The sequence below is a fragment of the Acipenser ruthenus genome, chromosome 18, assembly GCF_902713425.1.
Source record: "Acipenser ruthenus chromosome 18, fAciRut3.2 maternal haplotype, whole genome shotgun sequence".
NCBI lineage: Eukaryota > Metazoa > Chordata > Actinopteri > Acipenseriformes > Acipenseridae > Acipenser > Acipenser ruthenus.
The window spans coordinates 22824150-22850162 of NC_081206.1; the positions used below are offsets into that span (position 1 = coordinate 22824150).

General features: G+C 33.7%; 1 long non-coding RNA gene across 1 annotated transcript; it reads right to left on the reverse strand.

The window, feature by feature from the left end:
* Positions 1-1148: 1148 nt before the first annotated feature.
* LOC117417444 (uncharacterized) lies at positions 1149-25526 on the reverse strand. Its single transcript, XR_004546714.3, has 2 exons — positions 24745-25526; positions 1149-3618 (listed from the first exon to the last, which is right to left on the reverse strand). It is a non-coding gene; the product is annotated as an uncharacterized LOC117417444 (long non-coding RNA).
* Positions 25527-26013: the final 487 nt, after the last annotated feature.

The following is a 26013-nucleotide window of genomic DNA, read 5'->3' on the forward strand; positions in this document are numbered from 1 at the left end:
CTTTTTGTATTAGTAATTATTTCTAAAATACCAGAGAGCCATCTTTTCTTTCATGGTCTTTCTCAGTGTGTGATTTACAGCTGAGCCCTGGCTTTACTCTATCTTCTTGAGGTGTGACATTTCAAAATATTTATAGCTCTTCCACATTAATGCGTTCCTCATAGATCTGAAGGTGACCGGCTCTCTCTCCACAGTAATTAATGAAATCTCTAGTCTTTCTACATCCATTATTTATCTACTCTGCATTGAAACATTCTTATAAGAGAGTCATATTAGATTGGCAAATAGCTAATAAACAGTTATTTTCATAGAGCACTACTTTGAAGACCACCTTCATTCCAAAGGGTGTTGGCGGTGAATCTGGGGGGCTGGGTGGGGGGGAATATATGACTCAGTTCCAAGTGAAAGCACCAAATCTTTAATATTTTATTGATCAGATCTAAACCTTCTGCCCAAAGTGGCAATTAAATTTCAATTAAACTGACTGAAAGCATCATATTAAATTTCACCACTTTACGAGCTATCAGATAATGCTGCAGGACAAATCTTGAATATAATCACACTCTTTTTAAATTATATTATCCTGTTCATTCACAATAAAAGTGACAGTTTTAGGTATACTTTCAATATTTCTTGAGTATAACCCTCTAATGAACACATTTTATAGCCTTTAAATCAATTATTATTGGATATTTTAATAAAGTGAATTGGGCACTTTGTTTTACACACTGCACACATATTATTTGAAGATTTTGCTGCTTCCGAGGAAAGGTACTGACAACATCCCCTGTACACCTTTGTTAATTTTATTAAATGAAAGACTTACAGTTGTGAAATATTGTATTTAAGCTACATAAGAGTTCATACAAATAGTCTTGGGATTTTCAGCCTTGGGAAATCCTGTTTGATACATTTTTATTTAGACTTTTTAATGAAGGAAAATTGCAAATACAAATAAATATTAAATATACAGCTTATGTCATTTGTGATTTCTATTAACTTCTGCTAGAACACTAGCCTGGATACATTGCATGAACCTTTGCGTTTAACATAAGGATTGTTTTGACCTTGTTGATTTCTGTGTGCCTCACAGTGCCGTAGCTTTGAGCTGATCTAGAAACATTCAAACAAATAAAAGCAAGCAAAGATACGCAACCAGAAACTGTATTTATTTGTAAGAAAAATGTGCTGAATCAAAGTCAAAACAGATGCAGCCTCATGGAATATGTAAACAAAATGGTATGAAATGAAGTAAACTGACATTATCTGTGACAGTTCGGCAGTCATTATAACGCTTCATACAGCATAATAAAACAAAAAGAGGCTGAAATATTCATTTCATAGCATGATGTTAACCAGTGGAGTCTAAGTTTGCCAAAAATCATTACAAAATCCACCCGTGGGATTGTGGGTTTTATCTTTTTTTTGTTTTGTTTTGTTTTTTCTTTAAATTTGTTGTTTCGCCATGGTATTGTGAACTAAAAATAGGACAGCTGCACTCAATTAACTTGTACACTTGGAATCTCTTCCAGTTCGCTACTTTGATCTCTGATGCGAGAAGCAATCACTGATCACATAGTTAAAGCTTGCCTAAAAATGATATACTTTCTACTACTCAATGAAACAACAAGTGTTATCTGAGCCTTAAGCACAACAACGGGAAAATGTCCCTAGTTATAGCTGCTGTGTCCTTGTACCGTTTGTCTGCATTTCCCAGATGTAACCATTAAATTACTGAGCCAAAAAGATATTCTCATGCTTCTTTATTAACTTAGAGTAGTATGGCATTCCTTTATTATGATTACAACAGGGGGCTAATAAGGGAACAGCGTTCTTATAGGTGAAAATATAAATAAAAAAAATAAAAAAACTGTAGCAGTATTTAGAAAATAGTTAACAAACTACACCTGTGCCACTTCACACCTACAATTCATTCATGTTAGCATAACTTAATATGAGGACTTGATACACAACCTTGTGAAATCCAATCTGGGATTTGAATTCAGGATGTACGCCTCAACTGAAATATCTGCTATCTGAGATGTCAAGTTGTCCAAACATTTGTGGTAGATCTAGTACACTATTTTAAAAGTAGTGATTTAGGATTCAAATCAAGCTCATAATAGCAAAGCTATTGAGATTTGTCATAAGGGATTATTGTATTCATAAAGCATTAACATGCCAGTAAATTAATAGGACCTTCAATCTACGGTAATGCTTTATGAATATGCTTTATGAATGTGCCCCCCTCCCCCCATTTAGGAGATACTAAGTAATACAGTTATTACATATCTAAGAACCCTAATATTTAAAGAATGAGAGGATCTTGGTGAATAAGGTAGCACCTTATCAATTTCACATTTGCTCTTAAGAAATCTGAATAAAACGAAGATGACAAGCTTTTGAAATATTAAAAGGCTAAAGCGTTTGAAATTAAACGTTGCTGTTTTTGCTTCACTCTGCATACCTTTGTGCCTGTAGATCGCCATTTACTCTCACTTTAATTTTGTTTGACTATATGGCTCACTCATCTTAGATTTTACTGACTCAATCTCTGGCATTCCGTCTCTTTTTATAATATGGTCACTGCAGAATCACATCGAGTAAATTCTTGATTCTGTACTAGGTAATTTAGTGCCTTTATGGAATTGCAATTTCAGGGCTCACTGCTTGTTTTTCTAAAATGTACTCTAGGAATTAGTTACTCCAGCCACAAATCAGTTGAATTTATGCACAGTTGTAATACAGTTTATGGCCTCATGGTACATTGCTTCAAAAACAGCAGATGTGAAATTATGATAAATATAATGAGGGTTTTTTGCTTGATCTACTGAAGTAGAGAAGGATCTGGAGCGTGTTTACCAACCCTATACAGTACATTTAATGTCTTAGTCAGGGCTTCTGACAAAGGCTGATTAATGTCCTCATCTCTTTTATTAAAGATAAGAGTAGCACTGCAGTCAGGAGATAGAAAGCACACCATAAATCTTCGTAAAATGAGCAGTCAAATAACCACTCATCAGAAATGAAATCTACATACATTAACACTAACAGTCAGCCTGGCACGCACACAAACAAGGAGAATGGTGCAAGTTTTTAATTTTCTCTGGGGCCGAGGCTTTGGTGTTAAGAGTTCCCGTAACCTGGATGCAAAAGCTGGCATTTAAATGCACATCTGAAAGGACCAGATGCCCTGTCATTACATTAAGAGCAATGAGCAGGCAACAATTAAGCGATTCAGTGGAAAGACATAATGTTGATCTATGCTAGCAATTAATCACAGAATACATTAGACAGTGATGGGTGACCTACACATTTTTGACAAAATAATTTCTCATCATGTTGGCGATTTCTTAGCCTAATATGCCTTCAAGGCACACAGTCGAAACCTGTCATTTATCTCCCCATGACAGGCGGCAACCTGTCTTCTAGACAAAATGAACATTATCTCTGATCCTTAGACATTTAGTGTGAGGCTTAGCTTATGACTAATGATAATAGGCAGATAGAAATGCAAGATTCTGTAATAATGTTCTCTTTGTCGTAGGCTTCTGTCTTTTTTTTCCAACAAACTTGTTTTCCTCGGTAAGTTTTTTCTCTCCTCTGTGACAGCAGCATCTGCAGAGATAAAAACATGTTCATGAAATTAACAATAAACATATAGTTCGAACACTCTCTATTGTACAGCTTAGAAGACAATTATGTCTTTATAATGAAGTGGGCTGTTTTTAAATAGATTTTTTTTCAGATGAACAGCATATGTCTTGAACAGACGTTAAGTCATTTCTGTGCCGGAAATTGCAAGAAACAGAATCACTATTCATAAAAAATGATAATATTCAATTGTAATTGTGTTAAACCAGGAGGATGCATGCAACTTCCATATGATTAAACCGAAAATGCTCTTACTCTGGTGAAGTTCTACATTATTAACCATGTTTTTTTTAAAATAAATATTTGTATTAATGACTAATTTGTTTCTGTGTCTTAAGAATTAAACATTACTTTTTCAGATATGTTAATGATTTTCTTTTACAAATTCTAGTTTGATTTGCCCTGCACATGCAATCATTTGATACATTTACATTTTGTGACACAAATACATTGTGATTATTATTTACACCACAGTGGTATTATAATGGTATTGTCACTTATTTCTTCCACCCCCCTCGTTTGCCCATATGTGCTTAGGTCATCACAAAAACCACCACCCATGTGGTCTGTCATTAGCAATTTCACTACAATCTGGCTCCCATAGTTCACTTATCTGGAACAGGTACCAGTACTCTTTCTTTTAATGAAGAGACAATCTGCTATCTGTTATTTTGGGATAATTTACACTCTGCACAGTCCATGATACCAAGCTCCAGTAAGTAAATGGCTTTGTTTAACCTCATTCTGTTTCAAAAGAAACTCACTCATACGACTGAAGTACAAACATTTAAACCAAACTGTAAAAGCTGCACAATTATGTAAATTGTTTTACACTAAAATATAATCCTCAGGTGTTTGTTTACTTATATTTTTCCCATTTCAGCTTTCTGTGGACTCTCTTATACTTTGCAAGTCCTTGTCACTTGATCACTTGATTCAGCACTAGTTATACACCTCATCATTAATATCTATTTATTACTCAAAAATCAAAACTGAAAGTTAAAAAAAAAATTACATTTCTGGAAACACTGTTATTTTCAACACAGCTCCTTATAAATGTTTTCAAAAACATATGGGACACTACACCTCTCAGTAAAAAATATACAAACATACATATATATATATTTAGCCCAAGGCTGAGGAAACAGATAAATAAAAACAATATTTATTTAATATACTTTTTAAATGTAATTGTTTTTATTATTATTTTAATTTTTATGTTTTAACTTCACAACATGATAAAAAAGTATTCTATTTTGTCTTATTTGCTTACAAAAATGTTACCACAGAATAAGATTTTCTAGAACATGTCATGAAATGCCCAAGTTTTCACAGATGCTAACAACACCCAGCTTTCAGATCTGACACATTGCTACTAGAAACTGTTATTTATGATATGCATATATTTACTATCTTTATTAATACCACCTTAATCAGAAATACTCTATTGAGATGCATTGTGTTGTTTATAGGTGGGTCCTGCAGCTAAAGAAGAGTACATGCAAGATAAAAGACACAAATGCAAACATCACATATAAGCTGAATATTAATGGTATTTATACTGCCTGTTTAAACATCCAGTCCCAAACAGCGGGGGATAATCTTCTAAGTATAGAGGGTGCTATGAGTAAAAGACAGTTTGACATATTCACTGATAATGGAAGCATGATACATTGGAGAATCTGAACTTCTTTCATATATAAATACAAAGGACAAAAAGCTAGAGACACCTGCACTCGCCAAAACACTGTCAATAAGGTGTAGTGTCACCATGGGCAGCCTGAGGTACCGACTCGATGTAATGAGCCTACAAGTTACCACCTATAATTCGAGAAAAGTGGGGGGTGGGTATTATTTTTGAAACGGTTCCTCATGAAACATTTTTTTAATTAATGAATCAGTCATATGAAGGAAAACCCATTTACAAAGAAGGCAGTGTGGTCCAGTGGTTAAAAAAATGGTTTGTAACCAAGAGGTTCCCGGTTCAAATTCCACCTCAGCCACTGACTCATTGTGTGACCCTGAGCAAGTCACTTAACCTCCTTGTGCTCCGTCTTTCGGGTGAGACGTAGTTGTAAGTGACTCTGCAGCTGATGCATAGTTCACACACCCTAGTCTCTGTAAGTTGCCTTGGATAAAGGTGTCTGCTAAATAAACAAATAATAATAATAATCTAGGATTTTCATTTTGTTTTGTATCCATTGGTAATAATACACACACTGATAACATGATATGATTTGTTAGGAATAAATGTAGCTTGTATAGAAATACTGTATCAAACACACCTCGATTCTGATGATCCCATCAATGTATTGTGTGTTGTACTTGATAGTGGATTTTAAACCAAAGGGATGCAGAGATTCTGTGTCATGTTTTGATAACCTCTAGGCTTGACTATTGTAATAGACTGTATGCCAGACTGACTAATAAGCTTATTTATCATCTCCAACTAGTGCAAAACGCAGCTGCAAAAGTCTTAACAGTAAAGGGCCGTCGGGAGCATATCTCTTCAGTGCTTAGCGATCTACATTGGTTGCCAGTCCACTTACAGGTTAATTTTAAAATCCTTTTATTAACATATAGGGCTTTAAATGGTACCGGCCCTGCTTACATCTCTGAGCTTCTGGAGAAGTATGTCCCTACCTGATGTCCGTCCTAGTGCACAGAACAACCTTGTAGCTCCTCGCTTCCGATGTGTGGCTTGATGGGCATTCCGATCTAGATTTTTTGCTGAGAATTTGGGGGTACACTGTTTCCCAACATCTCTCTTCTGGAGTATTTTAGGACATGATGGATTTTTGGAGGGAAACAACAAATGTATACAGAAACAAATGACAGCATATTGTAGGATAACAATATGAACACTATGATCTCTGAATTGATAAGCAGAGTATGGCTAGGGTGCCATTCCCAAGGGCCTTTAGTAGAGGGAAATATATCTCCTCATGTACCTCCTTAATGGTGCTGCAGTAGTGCAATATATAACATTATTTCCCTTGTAAATTGAACATATTACTGTGCCACCCTTCTCCTACCCTTGTTTCTGTGACTGGAGTCCAACAGGGAAGCCCAGTAACCATGGTGAAAATGTGCTGATTGAGACAGTGGGCATATATCACCTCTTTTGAGACAACCAAACTCCCTTGTGATCGAAATAAATACAAACCCTACACTCATGACAGCTGAACCATCTTAACAAACATAAATATAATATTTAATTTTACATTTTTAAATATATATATTTTAGTTATTTCCATTTAGTTCACATATTTTTTTATTTAAAAACGATGGCTGGCATTATTAAAGCCACTGGAAAGCAGCTTTTAATTATGTCATCTAAGTTGCTTAAATAGTGCAGCAAGTTTTCTATTAAATTACAATGTGCAGTACTGATAAGGTGGCACATGTTAATTACCAAAATTACCATACTGGTGGGGGTGCGTTATGTCAATTAAAATGGGGAAAACTAAATCCGTTGCTGAATTTTGTGATAGTGTGAATAAAACATGGAATACAACTGGGCTATTTTGGACTTGAATTGCTTTGAGAGCTTAAGAAGAGGCGTATATTGGCAATATTTCTGAGTTGATAAAAGGCTGACCTAACCACAAGAGAGGTATGGTTCCCCAGTTTGAGCCACTATCCAGGGTGATCCGCCACCATTCAGAACCACTGAATTTGACCCCCAGATGTCTTGTAAACCACAATGCAGCATAGCTCAGCCAGGTTAACATTTATCTATTTGTGTGAAACGCTTGTGTTTTTTATTTACCTGTGTCTCTGCTGGTGCAACATGTTTTCAACACCAGCTAATTCTAAACCTTACAGTCCAGAAGTGTGGAAAGTAGTTTTCCTGATTCTGTGTTACCTCAACCCACAATGGAACTCAAATTCCTGCTTGGTAATGACGATTTGCTCACATCTCCACACAGAGACATGATGTAGTTACCATTGCGGATTGAAGAGCGTGGTTAAAAACAAAAAAAACATTTGTAATTGTATTGGGTTAGCTGGACCAGTTGCAAGTCATTATTGAATGTTTAATTCAAGCCAGACTAACTACTAGGATACCAGTGTAATAAAGAACACTTACCTTAGTCAGAATTAAAGTTGGACTTCGAAGTGAAATCCACAAAATACCAAAGCATGCTGGACTATATGTTTATGTGTATAAAAAACTACTAGTCATCCTTCAGGGTGTTTCTAGTTTGTATACAGTATTAAGTGGGGCTACGTCCCCATTGGATGTTATTTTTTAATGTAACAGCACATATTTTACAAGTTATTTTTGATTCTACAGTCTTTCTTACATGTTTATTGCAAATGGTCACTGGAGGCATTGATGTAAGGGACAGTATTTAAGGCTATAGTAAACGTAATGAAGGGAATGCCAACAGCCTTTGGGGGCTTGCAAGCTTTAGCACAGCAGGTTGTGTCAGTAAATGGGGATTAAACTCTGAAATCACTTTCCATCTTCAGAAGACAGTTAGAGAGGTTGGTCCTCTGTTTACTCAACTGAAGAAAGATGGCGCTCCCCCTGAGCAAATCCTTTAATAGGTTATTTTCATTGGACTCAGCCAGCAAATCACTGCAAAGGGTGTCCAGGCCTGAGAAGGCCTCAATCCAGTGGATCTCTGTGATATTCTCAACTCTAATAAGATGCTGGTCATTCTGAGTGATTATCCATTAGACCTTTCTCTGAAACTAGAATAGCTTTTTTGATAAAGAGTGTTATTTAGACACTCTTAAGCCACAGTAGATATAAGTAGTTACAGTCTGTAATTTCAATATGAATAAGCAACTGAAAAAAGCAGAATAGTTTGCAGGCTCACATCCAGTTTCATGAATTTGAAAATGAAAATGAAATGCCTTTTCTAATTTGAATTAACCTGTAGTGCTGATCTCTTAGATATTAGCCTAGGTTCACACAATAACGTAAATATCGCAAATTCATTCAGAGAGTGGATACTGGTCCTATCTATTGTACACTACACAATGATGAATATACAAAGAGCAGCATAAAATAAAACTATCCATACTGTTATGCACCTTATCTAATTTAGTGTTTCAGTGTTTAATCTTGGGGAGTAACTGTTAAGCGGACAATGAAATAAAACAGCCTAGGGAAGATTAGAGATTGCAGCTGGTTTATATCACAGTAGTTGAAAAGTGAGGGAAACCTTGGAAGATTGTTTTTTTTTTGTGAAAGATTTTTTTAATGCTATATGCTCTATTGTAGTTTTTGTACAAAAGATTATATTGACAATATAAGACTAAAGGTTTGGGGGTGGGGTGTGTGTGTTGGGGGGGGGGGGGGCGGGGGGTGATCCTCACTTTGGCATTTGTGTGTTTGTAGCCAGCGTAATAATGGTGTCAACTAGGGGTGTGCTCATACTCATATTATCTGAATAAGTACCTTTAAGATGAATTTGTCAACAGGTATTAAATAAATCAGTTCATTAATGTGTTGATTTCAAAACAAGAAAAAATGACTTTCCCTCACTTTTACAATTGAACACCAACCAATGGCAATTCACTTCTGTATTAAGTATTTTAAAAGCCAATTGGAAGTGAATTTTCCTCTTCTGAGCAGTGCTGTACTGCTGTACCGAGGACATAAACTGACAATGAAAATATGTTGCAAAACTAAAAAATATATGTGAAATAGTATCACAGACCCATGGATTTCATAAACTATAGTGAAACCTTAATTGCATTGTTATACAGTTTTCTTGTATTATAAGATCAAGGTTTAATTTTGCAAGATGCACTATGTATGATAAATGTACTAATATGTATTTATAAGCAGTGTATATTAGTAAAGAATATAATATATATATTGTTCTCTTTTTTCCCCCATGTACTGAAGTAGCTAGAGACCAAGCAAATGTGCTTTCACTTTTTAATCAGGATTTCTAATAAACTAACTGCCATTTTTAATGACTAATTCATTGTCCTCTTTATTACCTTCACAGACATAAACTGGATTAATGATTTGAACAAGGTTAAAAACAGTATTACAGAGCATTTCATTTATCTGATATCAATCATCATGTTCTAGGTTTCCTAAAAAGAACCATGGAGATTAAAAGGACATTACTGACCTGTGTGCAGCATGTTAAAATAATGGACAATGTACTTAAATTATACATTGGATATTGGGTGCTCCTGACTACAACAGTTAATATTATTTAAATATGTTCTTATGTTCAAGAAACACCATACTCTATACAATCTGAATACAGATCAAGGTAAGGGTTGTTTATTTTGGCCTTGAAAACGTATTAGTCTTTTCTTTGGCCACAGGACTTTGTAATGTGGCCTAATTACATATTCTTTGCAATATTTGAATATTTATCTCTACAAAAACCAATGACTGCTGCAAACAAATGTGTAGAGCATTATCATAGATATTTCCTTTTTTTTCTAAAAAGAAACAAAAATGTATACAAATCAATGGTTGCAATAACCTACCTGGATCCTATATTAATTTTAATTGATTCCTGGACTTAGAATATATGATGACTTAAAATGACTGAATTGCATTTTAGGTCCCAGGACCAAAATATCAACTCTAATAATGTTATGATATGTTATGATTTATAATGAAAATGTTAGTCTCTCTCTCTCTCTCTCTCTCTCTCTCTCTCTCTCTCTCTCTCTCTCTCTCTCTCTCTCTCTCTCTCTCTCTCTCTCTCAATATATATGTAAATATATGGAAAACTGCTGTGTACTAAAAGGTGCAAAATCAAAAAGAAAAAGGTAATGTAGGTACACAAAAATGTGAATAATTGATTTAAAAAAATCAATTATATGAGGAGGTTTCAGACTACAAGTCCTTCTTCAGCAGGATGGAAAAAGCAGTGCCTTATGAAAAAAGGGATCTAGAACAATATATATATATATATATATATATATATATATATATATATATATATATATATATATATAGTTCTAGACATGTTTTTCTCCTTAAGTTCCCACTTAGTTAGATGCAGTTTTACCAGTGAATAAAATAATATTAAAAAACAAACAAAAAAGCCCACTTTCCTTTTAAGATTTCAATTCACATACAGAGATTTAACTCTTTTTTTATTCAGTTCTGACAATCACCTCGCCTTTTATTCATGAAATATAAAAAAAAAGCACAACTCTGCTGTTCTTTGTTTACCATTTCTTATTTCTTCCACATATACGGCACTTTCTTTTTGAGCTTCCTTCCTTGGCAGAGTCATTTCTGACAATGTTAATGATTTACTATAAGGCACCCTGTGCAGTATGATTTGTGACATCCAGGCTAGCTAGATGGGAGGACTAGGCAGATTTCTGGGGGAGTGTTTGGGATGCAGAAATGCCTTGAAGATAGCAATTTATTATATTTAGGACAAGTATGACATCCCACTTCAAGGAAACAGCACCCATACATACTGGGAGGGGGGGTCGTAGTTGGGAGGAGAAGGTGAGTACAAAGGAATGCCTCAGTGTTTTTGGAGAATACAAAGATAGGAGGCAATGAAATGGAGGCAGGAGGCAGCAAGATAATGGTTAATGGAAGAATTTAGCCCGAGGCTATATGCCTGCTTTGCCTACTTCTGTATAACTAGTATATTTATAATTCAAATACATACCTTTAATAATTAAATACCATCGAATATTAAAGAAGAATACAGAATATTATGTACAGATAGTCACAGACATTATGCATTAAATCTCATCCGTAGCAAAATACAAAGAAATAACTGCGAAAAAGAAGTTCCCATGCTGTTTTTTGCAATAGTGAGAATTTGACAACTGCTTGAAAAACATTTTTTTTTCACTCACCTAGCAGGAACATATACACATTCCTTTCTTTTATTTAAATATTTTCAGAATAAATTAGTATGAAATTTGCAGTCACAGAATAATTATTTTGAAATAAAATAAAAATCGTTCATCCCAGTCCTCTTCAGATTTTATTGTAATATTTGATAAATATAAGCGTTTCCTAACTGTCAGCTGTAAAATATCTATAGTTAAAAATGTGAATAATTAGAAACACAATATCTGTAGCTTTTTGGTTGTATTTTATAGTACAACTTGTGTTTTTAATGGGCAGGTTGGCAGTCCTGTAAAATCAATGATGAAGAGCTGTCATCGTCTGGTATAGCACAGTCTGTAACTAGGCAGGTTTCCTTCACCAGCCAGCTGATTTCAGGAGAGGAAGCTTTGATGCACAGCATTACTCTCACCCTCTCCATAGCCACCATGCTTCTCTGAGCAGAGGAAACTACCATATTGAAAGCCAATTAGTTCTAACTGGTTGTGGGTTTTCTTAAGACCACTATAATTTGTTTACAAAGAGAAAAATAAAATGGCCATACGAAATATTTTTAGCAACCCATACCAGTATCCAAGAACCCCTGCAAGCCAGACATTTTAATTTTACAAAGAAAATATGAGTTGCATCCACTGTAAATTCATTTATTGTAGGTCTGGTTCTTTATTTGTTCTTGAAAAGGACACTTATCACCGAAGATTGCACTTGCAAGCTTGTGAATATGGATGTAAATGTGCGTATAATGGCAGTAAAGAAATTCAATAACCTTCACCTTTTTTGTTTTTGAGTTATGGATATTAGTCCACTATTTTGTTTCTAGGAGTCCTTTAGTCTGAGCCAACATGAATAGTTTGAAAATGAAACCTGTATATATTGAACAACATGTAATTATATCAGTCAAAACATATTTTCTTTGCAAAATTAGAACACTGTGTTTTTATTTCAAAGACCGAAGACCGCCAATCTACACAGACCATTTCCAAGGGAACTGTGTCAGTTAATGTTAATAAGAGCTGATTATCTGATTATCTAAAAGTGGCATTGTTAAATGATTTACAGTAAAATTCATGTCTCATCTCAACAAGATAACCATATCTCTGAATTAGGATATAGTTGTTCTACACTAACAGATTTCTTACCTACCGTACAGTAAAGAATCTCCATATTGCCCCTTTTGCCCTTATGAGACCAGCATTTCAGGATATACCTCAAATAATCTCATAATATTTAAGCTCCTGACTGCAATACAGCACCCCATTGTTATTTTACTGTGACTTTTGCATTATAAAAACATGATATATTGAAAGTAGTGAATTAGAGAAGGGCCTTCATGCAGCTAAGTACTGAACATAAAATGTACTGTCACCCTGCCATAACCGGGAATTAACCAACTATATATATATATATATATATATATATATATATATATATATATATATATATATATATATACAACCACTATTTGCCATTTGATTTGCCAGTAGCTACTCTTGGTTGCCAACATTTGTGTTTTGATTTTCTTTCTCAGTGTTTAGCTTTGAACTTCCAGGATACACCTTCTTACAGCATCGCTATAAACAAAAACCTATCACCGTTCAGGAGGGCAAACATGACTACAATTAATGAATTTCTGAGTTAGCTGACAATTGCATTGAGGTTTTATTTGTGATGAGAGAAAATGAAAGGGAATGGTTATCCTAACCTCAGAGACTAGACTACTCACATAATATAACTCCAGCAGTATAAATCCAGCAAACTTGTTTTCTGTTCCTCTTGTATCAATTAGTACAAAATGCACACTTAGCTTGTACGTACTAATTGATTAGAAAAGAACAAAATGCTTAAATATTACCCCCTTGGCCATACTCAAGGATGAGATAATAAATAGCCTTTTTATGCTTAATGAGGATTACAAATTTTAAATTGGCACCCTGGGAATTCCTTATTTGATTTTGCTTAATTGGGGATGACTTCTGAAAGATTTGGCCCATCACAATAATGGCAGGTTCTTTTTGTCTTGCACTAGGTCGGCCAAAGTGGCTGGACCAAATAATGGCTTTTAGACTGAAAAAAACAACAGAGGTCTCAGTGTGCTTAAAGACAAAAAGAGCATTACAGAGTATTACTGCTCCATGGCTCATTAGCGAGACCAGGCTGTAGAGCTGTTGCCTCCAAGCTCCGGTGTCTAGGAATTTCTACAGAATATAATGTTAAAAAGACCATAAATCACAAACATGTCGTCTTCTTCTTCTTCTTCTTCTTCTTCTTCTTCTTCTTCTTCTTCTTCTTCTTCTTCTTCTTCTTCTTCTTCTATTAAAAAAAATATTCTATAGCTGTGCTGTAATGTTAATAACATGAAAATCAATTTCAACTCCTGAGATCCACTGCGAAAGGATGTAACAGTTGACCCTTTACAGAGATGGGGTGCCTAACCTGACCCGTGGATAAGATCCATTTGTGTATTTTGAATGTTAAATCTATTATCTTTTTCTGTTTTATGAAATTGGATGACAGTTTTTTCTTTGCCTTGAGGCCGACCCGAGGACATTTACACTGGTTTTGTCCTTGATCTTGGCCTCGGATGTCCTGGGTACAAGGATGTCAGGGACTGGGTGTTTCAAACTGATCTTGTGTAATTTCAAATACTGAAAAGTCATAAGACTTAATTAAATGCTCATTTTAATTATAATAAACAAATACATTTTAAAAATTCACAAAATTAAATTGTTTGGCATCAGTCTTATAGGTCATCTCCGTAAATCTAACACTGTTTAAAAAAAAAAAAAAAAAAAATGAATTCTGTATTAAAGCAAATAATTATCTGTCGAACACTGCCCCACATCAAATTAAACTTCACAACAATCATTGGTACAACAAGTATAAAAACATTACAATACAATACAAAGATATTTTTCATCCAAGTTAAAACACTTTTTAGTGAATTTAAAATGGTCAATTAACTACATTTAATTAAGGACTTACAGCCTTATTGACATTATACCAACCCACATTGTTGCCTATGAAACTCTGCCTGTTGGCATTGGGTCACCTGAGGATCCAGAAGTAGGTGTCTGATGAGATTTAACTGCATGTTTACAATTCCTCCGCCTTGCTCCCCTGACACACTGCTTCCTGTTTATGCCAAAGCATCACACAGCTGCTCAATCTGACTCTACTCCTTTGCATAAGTCCTTATGAAAGTTTACTGTGGTAGTATTAGCAGTAGAATAAAGCACAGTGCACTGCAAAATGACTGTGGAAAATGTACTGTGGTTAACTTTTATGAGCACCTCGGTACACTCTTTGCGCGGTGTCTGTCTTCTCATCCAAAGGTTACAGCTTCTATTAGATTGGTGCATTCATGTCAAGATTCCTGATTAGCTGAGCTGATTAGGTGGTATGTTTTTGATACAGCTGCACCATTAGGAATGGTCATTCTGTTGCAAGTTTAGTTGTAAGTAGCTGTCACAATTGTTGTTAAACATAGTGGTTGTCAGTTCTGTAATTTAGCCAAGCAGGCAGTATCGCAAACTGTATTCATTCTTTATTTCAAAACTGGACATTTGAGACTGTTTAGTGAATATATATGCATGAATGTGTTTTAAGATATTTCCACAAACTTAGAGAACCTGGTAATGTATTTTTGTGTGTGTTGCCACTGTCAGGGGCTAATGCCTTGTGTTTCTGTCAATGGTGTCATTATCGATAATCTTGGAGGTGTTTCCTTGAGTGAACTTCTTAAATAAAATCACAATACCTTGTAGTTGTGTTTTGACAAGTGTCAATTCGGGTTTAATAAATGTTCAGAAAAAAAACAGACTGGTTGTTGTCAAAAAAGTTACATGTAAATTAATAGACAACTGTGTGACTTTGCATGTTGATCCTTTCCCTAGTTTTGCAGCAAAAAGTAGAAACAGTAGATTGATGTTAATTTAAACTAGAGCTGAAAAAGAAACCTGGCAAATTATTTAAGCAAAATCCAGACATATAAGGTGCCTTTTTAATGTATCAGAATATTTTACTCATTCAGCATTTTTTTTTATTGAGTAAACACAAATGACACCATTCAACCAATCATTTGGATACATCAGGAGTCTGAATAGCAACTCGACACTTTGTTTGGGAAGCTGTGACTCCTTTCTAGTAACTAACCAACTAACAATTCTGCTTTATCAGAGTGAGCAAATAAGGTTCGTTTTTTTGGTTAGCGAAATGACCAGTGACATAAACTTTCATACTTTATTTAAATGATCATTCTTCATTATATGTTTATTTATTTCAAATTCCACATGTTTCAATGTGCAACACATTGGGTCTAATTAATGAGGTTGTTAAATAAGGGTAGATCTTAATACCATCAAAATATGTATTAATCCTGATGGTATTTCCCCCCAGGAGCAATAAATATAGTAAAAATAAACTTGAAAGATATCCCTGGTATACAGGGGTTGGAGGTTTATGAATTTCAGGGTGGCGGTATTAAGATCTTCTGCTGTTCAGATTAATAAAATAGACTGCCTTATGTTTCTTCAAGGGGATCTTGTCATAATTTGCAGATATTATTTTTCAGCATCTGAAATGTGTGAGATGTTTAAAGCAGAGGAAAATACATATTACAATTTTTATTCCTTTCAAATGTTGGTAACACTTTAGTTTAAAGAAAAACTTTATAAATGGCATCTATAAATATGTTATAATGGATGGTAATACTATGTTATCTGTAAGAAACCTTATAACTAAATTATAACATTACATACATTTTTACGCTAGTAATGTGCTATGTTATTATAAAAATGTATGTTTAAAGTATACAAAATATTACATTTTAATTTAGGGAGTGGCTACAACTGAACATGTACGACCATGGTGGATTGATTTCCTAGAAGGTTTTGCCTCAACATATTCACTTGACACATCACAACTTGAACAGCCTACCAAAATAGGCAGACATTGTTAAGAATAATAATACAGATAAATAAAATGGCAAATCCTACTCCTGTAAAAATATGCAATGACCTAAGAAAACACTTTTTTTTTTACAATCATCTAATACATTTGGCTAGATGTTTAATATGTAGTAACTACTAATGTAAATGTGTTTTTTAAACTATACAGTACAATATGTGACAGAATACTAGTCACAAATCCTACAGGGTCTTCAAGTTGTATTTCTTAAAAAAACGCCAATCCATGCCATTTATATTGAATATTTTGTACCAGGAGTTAACATGTCTTGGAGCTTTGCAAAACAAACCAGAAGTCTTCAAGAACAGAAACAAATACAAAATACTAGTTACCTTTTAATAGGAATATTTGAGTTTATTCAACATTAAAAGTTACAAAATGGGAAATGGGAAACAGAAGAAAAAAGTTTGAAAGGTTGTTACCCCATGCGTCTCTCTTTTCCATATTTAATAATTATTCACATACAATTATAAAAAAAACAACTCATGTTGACAAATGTTCAAACAAATTGATTCATAAAATTGATTTATCAGTATTGTCTAACTGAAATATTGGGAACAATTTGTCAACTCGACAGATTTGTTTCGTTCCTTTAAGACAACTAGGGAAACTGCACTATGTTTTGAAATAGATTCCATTGTCACCTTATACCTGTGGGTGACATCCAGTTCCAGAAATGAGAAAGAAGGCCTTCAATCCTTAAAATGCATCTCCAGACATGATAGTGGTTCAAAGTATAGACATTTTCATAAAATAATATATACAAGCCCAATATGATAGATGGTGTTGATAAATTGGTACAAGACTGCTAAAAAGAATCTGAAATAAAAATAATTTCAATTGAGCTTACAACAATGAAGCAAAATGGGATTTGGAAGTAAAATAGAATGTATATATGTATGTATTTGTGCATATACTGTATGCATTTATAGTGTTTACATGGTATTTGAAATAATGTATATCAAGGCCCTTTACTTTACTTTCTTGTGAAACTGTCTTATAATATAGGAGAATACTACAAGTTTATTTTAGCAAGATATATGCTAAATACTACCAATAATTTCCTCTAATACAGTAAACTCCCTCATTTTGATCAGGTCTATATGAAGGCTATACACTGTCAATCCCTTTTGGCAACAGTCTGAAGATCTCCCTCTAAAACCAGCTCGCTATGAAATCCATTTTACAGGGTGTCTTTCGTGGCTGCAATACCAGAGAGATTTTCTTACAGGTTTCCCCATCGTTATTTGATTAGTGGGCCTATTCATTTGGATCTTTTAGATGTGTATCTTGGCGCCCGTGTAAAATTGTAACCAATTTCTAGAACTCGAAAAAGAAAACAAACAAAGATTGACAAAGTTATTTCTCACTACTTTTGTAACTTTGACATGTTTGATTACTTTAAAAAAAGGAAGCCTGGTTCACCATAAGTCCCAGTCTGAAAACACCATCTTGGTTGTTACAGAGCTGGAAACCACATAACCCAATGTAAAGTGCGTGAGGATGATAACATGGACATTATTTGTTCTAATGCTTTTGATGGATAAAACACATAAAATATTCAGTTTAGAACTCTACACTTTAAAAAATAATATTAAAATGGACAACGGGTGTGTGTCTTCATTCACACTGTATATACTGCAAAGCAAAAGAAAGTGTGTTGTCATTATATAATCAAACACCTTTTAACACAATAGGATAGGCATACATAAATCCACACTCAGTCTGTGTTTGACTTGCATTGGTGACCACAAGGTAAAGCATGACTTCCTTAAATGTGCATTGCATTTTATTTACATGTGGAATTAATTAACAACACAGTTTTGTACTGCATGTGGTGGTTGTGTTAATAGTTCCTTTAGGGAACACCCAAGCCTAATTTATTGTCACTTACATCTATTATGACCTATTTATTTGCCTTGATTTTAATTATTTTCAGAAGCATTGCCACCTTTCCCTGTATTGGTGTTACCAACTTTACCATACTGGTGGCAAATAAAAATACACTTTAAATGTGTTAAGCAGTCCAGACAGAATAATTAAAACAAACACCCCTATTCAACTTTTGGAGACATATCAGAATGCATGTAATGCATGTTTGTGACCATGTTGCACCCCGAGATCAAGACTGCCATTAATAGACAACATAAGACTCCACACATTGAGATACAGTACATACACAGTCTGGCACTATAGAGCATGTGATAAGAGGCAGCGTGAGTATGGTCGTGCTGTATGCATTTATTCATTGTAATTATCACAATTACAATTACATTCAGAATATATTTTATTGTGGGCAATTCTGAAAGTGGATAGGTGAACTGTATAAGAGGCAATAGACAGCTGGGATTTAGGAATATTGTTTTCCTGCAAGTGGGAAAGGGTCACTATCTGACAATTAAAAACATCCAAATGATAAACAATGGAAAGACAATATGTTTGCTTGGAGATCGTAAAATGCTGAATGGATTATTCAAAGCAGTTATTGATTCAAGCTAAATTCTTACTGCTGCATAGTCAAAGATTTTAACACAAAGAAAACAACCTTACAAAAACAGGTTTAATAGGCTATCTTTATAAATAAAGATAGAATATGTTTACTTTATTTGCAGTCTCTTCTAAAATTGTATTGTAAAAGGTTGTAGAATATCTAAATTATTATTAAATAATAACATTATTATTATTATTATTATTATTATTATTATTATTATTATTATTATTATTATTATTATTATTTATTGATGCTTTCTCTAATATGATACCATTAGGTGAATTGTCTATTCTGAGGCCTATAGGCCATAGGTTAATATTATCACACACACAAATAAAAATTCAGAATATCATAATAAATGAGCTTAGTAAAGTGAATGTGAAGCTACTGTTAGAAAAATATGTGTTACCGCTTCTAGGAAATGTTTCTTACATGCCATTAGACCACTCAACCACAAGAACCCATGCATCATTATTTATTTTAATGCATTTAAAAATTTAGTCAATAGCCATGACCAGCATTTAATTAAGAAGCACTCATAATTTACAAATGACGTACAAAGAAAATATAATGTAAATAAAATGATCTGCATGGGGTGATTTTTTTAAAGTATAAAAGTGTATTTATACTTTTGCATAATTCACTTTTGAAAATAAGCAATTGGTGCATTCTGTAGCATCATCAAGCCTGTGATGCTGCTAATTAATCCAGGCATACCTTTAAAAATATTTGAAAACATATCTTTCAAGTGTTCATTTTCTCTGGAAAACGGCATTGTGCATCAAACGTACAGCCATAAAAAATGTCTTGCAACAGAGAAATGATTTGGTATCTCCCAGGGTTAAATAACGTTGAATAGCTCAGTGCACACTAGAGATACAATCGGTCCGTGTTACATGGGAAATACACAGTAGCCGTTGTACAGGCAATGAACCTTTGTTGGTTGATGTAAAAAAAAAAAATGCGCCTATACAATTGCATCTTGCTTAATCGTGTTTAAATATAAACGGTCTTTTAAACTATTTTTTAATATTAATATGCATCTCTGGTTAAGAAATTCGAATACAAATGTTTATATTTTTTATGACCCAAATATGCAGGCAAGCGTGCCCATATTGGGTTATAAAACACTGTACTAGTCAATATGAATGTGTAGTTGATCCTGACAAGTGTTCGCTTTTGGCATCTCTGAATATTTGACAATTTGCATCTGTAATAAACAGCTTATAGGTACCCCACTGCTTCTTTAAAGCCACGAAGTCTGATAAATGATGAGTGACAGGAGAACTGAAAAAGGGTCAGTGCTATTAACTTAACGGCATCTCAACTCCACTTAAACTTCTCCCAATTACATCTAGTGATGCAGAGAAGAAGAACCTTTCTCCCCTGACCCGCTTATTCCAAAACAACATTCATATCTTGCCCTGATTGCTTACCCAACAAACCCACATTCCATTACACGCTTTTTCTGTTAAAAAAAGAAAAAAGGCTATCTACAAGGTGAGGAAAATGAATCTCTTCTTCACCTTTACATTGTTGTTGCTCATTATTTACATTGTGTAATTGCATGATTTATTTAGCAGCTATGAAATTGTACAGTTTGGCTATAGCAGAAATACACCGCTGAGAACAATGTATCTATTGAGTGCACAGTGTGTAAATTGTACGGATAATTCATTATTTTTTATTCCCGAAGCTCTCGTTTTTTGTGCTCTAAAGTGGTTATTTAAAAAATAAAAAAATTAAAAAATCGGCGTGTCTGTCTGTCTTTATGTTCTTCTGTCTCTATGAATCCCAAGTGGAATAACATGATTCAATTCATTTTGGTAATTTTAAAAATGATATAGGTCCGCAAAATCGTATAATTTTTGACAATGTCGACTACATGTAAATAATTAATATTTAAACACAGCACTGTCAGACGTATTACCGATACAAATAATACACAGATCAGACAACATTCCCAATAATCGACAGCAGTGTTGATTAATTTCTCTAGTATTTTTTTTAAGTCTTGCGTAAATGTAAGTTTTAGTTATTTCTGCGAATTGATAGCACTCATTTTTGTTTTAAACCAAACATGTGGGTTATATAAGTCACTCTAATGTGAACCTATAAGCAACATTTGGTATTTTTTTTAGACAATAAATATAATCAAAAAGTTCCACACATTGCTTTTCTAAATCGCATTTCAAACACAGGCATGCAGTGCAAAAACGTGAGTTATTACGGAACAATACATTTTTAAATGAAAAATCAAATGCCTTTTAGTACAACAGGTACGTGTAATTGCCCTTATAAAACCTATAAGTATTGTGCATCCAAACGGTACTAATTGGATTTTGTGGTTGTAATAATTACGATAAAAAACACCTTTTTAATGATCGCCATTAACTTAGCTTTTTGTTATTCAGCCACTGAACAACGAAGTGGCGGTTACGTTTAGACAGAAACGGGGCATTGTTTCAAAAACCTTTTCTACCCAGGTATTTAATTCCAGTTGCTTATGAGATGGTAACGCTTAAAATGAATTTCCTTTGAAATGCAATACTTTTCAATAATTATTGGTTAATTATTCTTAGGTTTTGTTGGTGAAATATTTAAAATGTTTAAAAAAGAAAATACAGCTGAAGAGGGTCAAATTCATCATGTTTGTTCACAAGCAATGATACACCTAAACGCTTAATCTTGTTGTTCAGTCGTAGATTGTCTGTTTCCAATTATTTAGATTCAACCTAAAGTAAATGCATCAAGTAAAACAATAATATATAATCCCCATATTTTTAACGTTGCGTATCGGTCATATATTAAAATGATTTAATTAGGGGCTATCCTATTTTATACAGTTATACGAAGTTACGATCAAATATTGAAACGATGTCTTAAATACATCATAATTCCCAATATTCAATTTAGAAAATGTCCTCTAATAATGCTCCGATTTGATAAACGGAGAAGAAAAAGGTGTTTACTAAAGCGCTGTTAAGGTCAATCCGCCAGATAGCGCTGTAGGGCTATATATTTCAAGAATGAGCCCTTGTTAAGAAAATATTCTACTGATTTTTTTTCCCAATAGAAAAGTATAGTTCCATTTCTATACTTTACATTTTGATAGCAAAACTATGGCTTTAAGATCACTGGTAACACAAAACAAACAAACAAAAAAACAACATCCTCAGATGTTAGGAATGTAAAGTCGAAACTTTAACAACTCTGAGTCACTCAATCCACTTTATCCACTTTCAGGGACCCCAATCACATTGCAAGCGAGGTCATGAAAAGTTCAAACTGTTGAGGTAACATTGACTTTTAAAAATGAAAAGAACGTGTAAAGCAGAATGAAAAAGGACAAAGACAAATATGAGAACCAACGTGAAAAAGTATAGGTCAAAATAAATAAATCAATGAATGAACAAATCAATGAATAAATAAATATGCCGAATGTGTAATGCTCTTTAAAATCAAATACCAAAAGAAAAATGAAGCGAAGCAGTTATTTGCTAAATAAACCAATTGAAAATAATAATAATAATAATAATAATAATAATAATAATAATAATAATAATAATAATAATAATAATAATAATAATAATAATGTGAAACATGTAAAAAAAAACATCACCATGTTGACTCGTTTTTCCATTGCTTGTTCTTTGGAAGGGTAGTCTATACCCGCCGAAATTCAACAGATAACGGCACTTGTGCCAACTTAAATTTTTTTAAAAAATTGCATTGAATGCCCAAACTGTTTATTGCTACTTCCAAGACTCCTTTGAAATATATACAAACCCTGACATCTTCATTTCAAAACCATCATCAGACAAGTGTAGCCGTATTTCCCCCGCTAAATAGTCAGACGTTATTTGCATAATCTCAAACAATTATACAAACAAACAAACAAGATTAAGGACGATGTAATTTGTTCGTCTGGTCAGGCGTCAATTGTCCCGACAGATGTATAGGTACTAAGAGGATTTAAACCACACGATTTTAAGAAACCAATATAACAAAGGTATTTCTGAAAGTATTGGCAGACAGAAAAAGTAATAGGCTATGACTACTCACGGATCTCTTTTTGACAAGGTAATCGTTAAACTACACGAGTTGTGTGTAATGGTTGCATATATTATATTAAAAATAAGGTTATTATTATTATTATTATTATTATTATTATTATTATTATTATTATTGTTGTTGTTGTTGTTGTTGTTGTTGTTTTTGCTGTCATTATGTTTCTGTAAACCAATATAATTTTATTTATATCACAATTTAAAACAGTTGTTGTGCATAATGATAAATCGTAGTATTAATATTTGAGGGTTATATTCATATTTGGTCAAACCTATATGGCTGTCTGAAAATCTACCGTCCTTGCAGGAGTGTCGTTCGAAGTTTGGTCAGTTTGCTATGGTGCACTTGTAGGATGTTACACGGAGTAGATCTTTAGCCCCATGATTATCTTAGTTGTTTTTTCTTGAAATGGATCCTTTGCCCTTAATGAATACCCACACAGCTGGACAGCTCCCTCGGACACCAAGAGCACTAACCCTAAACTGACCCCAATATGACACCGCGAGATGAAATTGTACCGCCTGTTAAAGTCATCTTCAGCAAGGGCGAAATATCTGTTTGTTAATGGAGTTGCGCTTCTACACAGGACACAGATTTGCAATTGTCTAAATATGATCCCCTTACTGAATATTCACAATGCAGTTGCTAGACGCGCGAAAGAGGCTTTGGATTTACAAAGGAAAAGGTCTTTTAATTTGTTACATTTTTAACAATAAAAAGGATGCAATTATCTAAAGACAAAACATGTTAACTCTGTGTAACTTGAAAATACATTTTCAAATACATCGGTTTTGCAATTAATGTAAAATGTAGCAGTAGGCTACGCTGATGCATTGTTGTCTAATTGCTACTCTGGGAATCGGATATTCATAATAAAAATGGCAAATGCACTATAATGTAATGTAATTAAAGAAAATACAATTAGAAGATATGTGTATATAAAATGTTGGACGCATGTATCATTTTAATTATCAAACAGGATTGCCATAAACTTTGTAAGAACACATATTACATTTTTTTAAATGTCACAAAATAGGTTTGACCAATAAACAAAATCAGATCAGACTCACATTGTAGGCCTACAAGTTTGTTATATGTTTAAATGTATCTGGCAATAGAACAAGTTTAGTACATATTTCCCTGTTTATTTATTAGCTACGTTAACCTTTGTATTAAAAAAAAAAAACAAAAAACAACAGAAAAAACACAACAGGGCTTACTAAATACATAAAAAAATAATAATGTATTTGTGACATACATTAATTACTATTTACATTATCTTTAAATTAAAAAGGAAATTACAGACGGTTAATGAAAAATACAGTTTACTATAAACATGCAATAAACAAGATTTTTTTAAAGTAATAAAAGAAAATAATACATTTTTCATACTTAGTAAAACGTGATTAACATGCACATATAACATAGATTACAGACATAATCTATGCAATTTGCGACCGTTCGGCAAATCTGCAAACCTTTTCTCTGTCAAATTTTCCATCAGATATTTCAAAAGTAAAAAAAAAAGAACTTACATGCAGTGCTATTCTGATATTTCTATTCACCAAAATGATTTGAAAGTACATCACATCTTATCTGCATAGTACATTAAAATAAATGTTTTTTTTTGTTTGTTTTTTTTTTTCAAATCTGACCAAGAACTGTTTTCTTTCAATCGCAGGTTCTCGAAGACTCGCCTACGTTACGACAGAATCATTCTTAACAAAGGACATATAGGTTCACTTACCATTCTAATCCCGGAAAAGTCAACCGTTAGTATACAAGACATATGCACAGGAGTATGTTTTAAACTGGAGGTCTCTTAATGAATGGTTGGTCGTCAATAGCTTGCTAAAAGTGCTCATGAATGGCTGTTTTTTTTTCTCTTCATGCTGCACTGCTGCGTTAGTCAGCAGCAGAGTTCCTTCACAGGCTATCATAGCAAGTTGACTGCCATTTGTCATCCCTGCTGTGTTACTTTTTTCATGCAGGGATTGTTTTCCCCCTACAAACATGTGTTGTTATGATGCCCGGTTTAATCAAACAGTTTAATTTCTCTAGCTATCGCTACCACAATTCCGAGTACTCAATCATTTATCTTTTGGGGGGAGTTCATTGACCTCTTGAGCCCCCTCCTCTCCCCATTCCCAAAACATATGTGACCAGTTTAAGCATCTAGACTGCATGTTTCATTTTAGAAATCAAATATGCCATGCAGAAATATATTTAGCAATGTACGTGAAAACCTATCAATATACTGTGATGTCATATGCACAACACAACAGGGTACATTATCTCTGATGAAGCTAAATATTAAAGGGGATAGATGGCCTGGTTAAGGTTTTTGTGCGCAAAGGAGCGTGAACGCGACGGAAAAAGGCCAAAACTGCAGCAATCGATGGCAAGACCATTGCTCCTCCTCTAAACTTCAAGCATTCCCATGATTGATGATCTTAGGGAGCTTTGATAATTGACTACACTGAGGTAAGGCATGGATTTGTATCCAGGCAGCGGATTGGAGGAAAGAAAAAGCACACAAAATTACTTTCCCTACAAAAGGTTTTTTTTTTTTTTTTTTTTTTTTGGAAAAGTTCATTTCGTGCTCAAAGGGGTGCGCCATCTCACTTAATTCGCTAAATAACCATGGTGTAATTAGCTGCACGATTAACAGGCATTACCGGCTGCAGTCACAACACAGATAACGAGTAAGCTTTAGCATCATAAATTTAAAAAAAATCAAAACGGGCGAACGACTCGAAAAGAAGTTTACATTCAGTTAACATTATCTGATTCTTTATTCTCTATTGTATATTTACAACGTGCTGCAACAGAAAGGTGTCGATTACTGTTATTATCATTATTTGTTTATTTATTTATTTACTTTTCGTTTATTTTATTTTTTTATTTATGTATTTATTTTAATAGCCTTTATTTGGTAAAATAAAAAAATAAGGCGCGAAAGTTATTTTAAGAGTTGCAAATTTAAAAGGTGTCATTTTAAATATTGTTGTCGATG